The following is a 3,129-nucleotide window of genomic DNA, read 5'->3' on the forward strand; positions in this document are numbered from 1 at the left end:
CGTTGGCGGCGGCTGCGGCCAGGGCCAGCCGGCCGGCCACCAGGGGGCGCTCGCCGGCGACCGAGCCGAGCTCGAGCGGCCCCGGCGCTGGAGAGGACACTCTCTTACGCACTCTCTGACAACCACTACTCTCACCATTCCCCAGCTTCCGACTCAGCCGGCGTGCTCTGCCCCGGACTGAGCCCCCCAACGTCACAGGCGGGTTCTACCCCTGTGTGCGTGTGTACATCATAGAGTTAGTCTAAGTGCTGTATTATAGGGTACTGTGTATTAGGGTAATTATACGTGTACTGTGTTGTGTGAATAAATACCTGTGCTCTACACCCGGTGTATCGTCCTTCCCCCCGACACGTCAACTGGCGACGAGGTGAGCATTTACTACGAACCGCTGGCGGCTTCGTTTTTATCAATATTTTAATTATTTTAGACGTGTTGTTGTTTTATCAAGAGTGCCCTCGCCATATCGGGTGTAGGTAAGGAAACCGGCGCGCAAAGCCACGGGGGCCTGTATCACACTCGTGTCAGTCAGTAAGAAGGGAAGTCGTACCGGCGTGCAGACAGGCCACGGTACCGTAGTCAGTAGATAAACAATGGGCACCCCCCGATTGCGGTTTGATAACTTCCAACCTGGGGAGGAGCGCTGGGTGAACTACGAGCGCCGGCTCAGGTACGCGCTCGACTCCGCAGGGTTCGAAACAGATGCGGCCAAAAAGAAGGCATTTCTCGGGATTGTGAACAATAAGATCTTTGACTCGATCGAGCACACGCTCTACCCCCGTTCCTCCACGCTCGCGGACGTCACCTTTGAGGCGATTGTCGACGCACTAAAGACATGTTTTCAAACCTTAGAGCCCTCCCCAGTGGCAGCCGAACAAGATTTCGGCAATAGGGTGCAGCAAGAGGGGGAGACCGTAGATGTATGGCTGGCCGACTTGCGGCGCCTCGCGTCGATTTGTGGGTTCAGTGCCGCGTCGCTGCCGGGGCGACTGCGAACGCAGCTGATCAAAGGAACAACAGACGTGGAGGCGCGAGCTAAGCTCATTAGGAAGGCGGAGAATGCCACGTTAGAGAAGGTCGTTAGCACCCTTCGGAGCTACGAAAGGAGTAAGTTGGAGATGGGACGTACGGGGCAAGGGCAGCCAAGCCAGCCGTGGGTGATGGTGAACTCGGCGGCAGCCCTGTCGTCAACAAGCCAGCCGACCGCGCGCTCACAGCCAGGTCCGGCCAGGGCAACGCGCCTCATGCCCATGATGGTGTGGGTGCCGGCCGACACAGCCGGCGCCGCGCAGGTCCATAACGTAGAGCCAGACGACGAGGAGCCCCTCCCCGACCCCGACGCGCCAGTAGTGGAGCAGGTGTACGCCCTGCACAATCGGTCAGGTGCCCCGTGCAAAGGGTGCGGAGCACAACATGACCGCTCCGAGTGTCCATACTGGCGAACAGTATGCCATGCATGTCAACGCACTGGGCATATTTCGCGAGTCTGCGAAAGCACGACCCAGGGCCAGTCAGGCACGGGCCGACCCGGGGCGAATACTCGAGGTAGGGGCCGGGGATACGCGCCGCCAAGCCGCCCTTACGGGCGTGGGCGGGGCAATCAACAAAACAGCAGGGGGCTGTCCCACAATTACGTGGAACCAGACCCGGAGGAAGAGGCAGACGAAGTAGAAGTACAAGCAATCGGGGTGGAACAGCAATATGAGTATGGGGACGAAGAGGAAGACTTCCCTGACTTTTTGTTTCATGTCAGAGCAGAGGCGAGCGAGCCGCAGACCACGGCCGGAGGGGCGGCACCGCCTGACGAGACCGGCGAGCAGAGAGCCACGGTCGCGGCGGGGCCTAAACCAACGGCAAAAGGAGTGGGGGCAAAGGCGCGAGCGTGGCTCGGCAGTGTACGCTCGCGGGTCAGCCGAGCGATAACTACTAGGTTCGGGAGGTGCGGCGCGCAGACAGCCACGCACAGCAGCCCCGACGGCGAGCAGAAAGCCACGTCGGGAGTGCAAGGGCCTAAGCACACCATGATTGGGCTGATGAGAACCGCGGGGGGAGCACCATTCCGGAGCAGGGCACACCCCGGGCGCGCCACGCCGGGGAACATCCTGAGCAAGGGCGCGAGGTATACACCCAGCCCACCCCCGCACGGGTTGTCCGCACGTATCGTGCCGCCGGCCATGAGAGCCATAGTGAACGCAGACGGGGCGGACATCGACCTGGAAATTGATACAGGAGCGGGGGTGTCACTGGTAGGAGAGGACCTTTTCCAGAAACTGTGGCCGGAAAAAGAGATAGGACCTAGCCCCCTACGCCTACGTGCATACAACGGCTCAAGTGTACCGATAAAGGGACAGGCCAAAGTGACAATCAAGCATAACAACGTCACAGCAGACGCTTGGTTATGTGTCGCGGACGGCCCGGGGCCGGCACTGTTAGGCAGAGACTGGTTTAACCTTCTCCAATTCAAGGTCGTTCAGGGAACGGTGCCGGAGAACATACCGTGCTACCACATGGGGAAATTGACAGACGGGAAAGTGTGCCGTAGCACCTATACCCAACAATACTCCTGTTTCAAACCAGGCCTAGGCGCATACACGGGAGAACCCGTACACCTCGAGGTCAACCCGGAGGTACGGCCGGTGCACGCTAAATGCCGCCCGGTACCGTTTGCTAGGCGGGCCCAAGTAGCCAAGGAACTAGACCGTCTAGAGGGCCTGGGGATTCTCACCCCCGTAAACACTAGTCAATGGGCAACACCAGTAGTAATCGTGGAGAAACCGGACGGGTCGCTACGGCTTTGCGGCGATTATAGGCTGACTATAAACACCGCATTAAGCCCAGACCCGTACCCGATGACAACGTTGGAACAAGCGTTTGCCAGCTTAGCAGGAGGTAAGCTTTTCACTAAACTAGATTTAGAGATGGCATACGCCCAACTACCAGTGACCGCGGAGACAGCCGCGTACCTCACGATTACCACACAGAAGGGACTATATCGGGTGAATCGGCTAGCTTTTGGGGTATCCACAGCACCGGCAGTATTCCAGAGAGCTATAGACAACTTGCTAAAGGACCTGGATAACGTGATAGTGTTACTAGACGACATCCTGATCGCCGCGCCAACGGCCGAGGAGC

General features: G+C 59.0%; 1 protein-coding gene across 2 annotated transcripts in view; it reads left to right on the forward strand.

Annotated features, from left to right (window-relative positions):
- The first annotated feature begins 6 nt into the window (after nucleotides 1–6).
- Nucleotides 7–3,129, forward strand: part of LOC127751440 (uncharacterized) — a 9,312-nt gene continuing 6,189 nt past the window's right edge. Inside the window, exon 1 of one of the 2 annotated variants that reach the window (XM_052275011.1) lies at nucleotides 7–2,886. The gene's annotated coding sequence lies outside the window, so the exon portion shown is untranslated. The remainder of the gene's footprint in view (nucleotides 2,887–3,129) is intronic. The other variant, XM_052275012.1, reaches the window with a different exon arrangement.

The sequence above is a fragment of the Frankliniella occidentalis genome, unplaced genomic scaffold (genome assembly GCF_000697945.3).
Source record: "Frankliniella occidentalis isolate FOCC.00 unplaced genomic scaffold, Focc_3.1 Scaffold491, whole genome shotgun sequence".
NCBI lineage: Eukaryota > Metazoa > Arthropoda > Insecta > Thysanoptera > Thripidae > Frankliniella > Frankliniella occidentalis.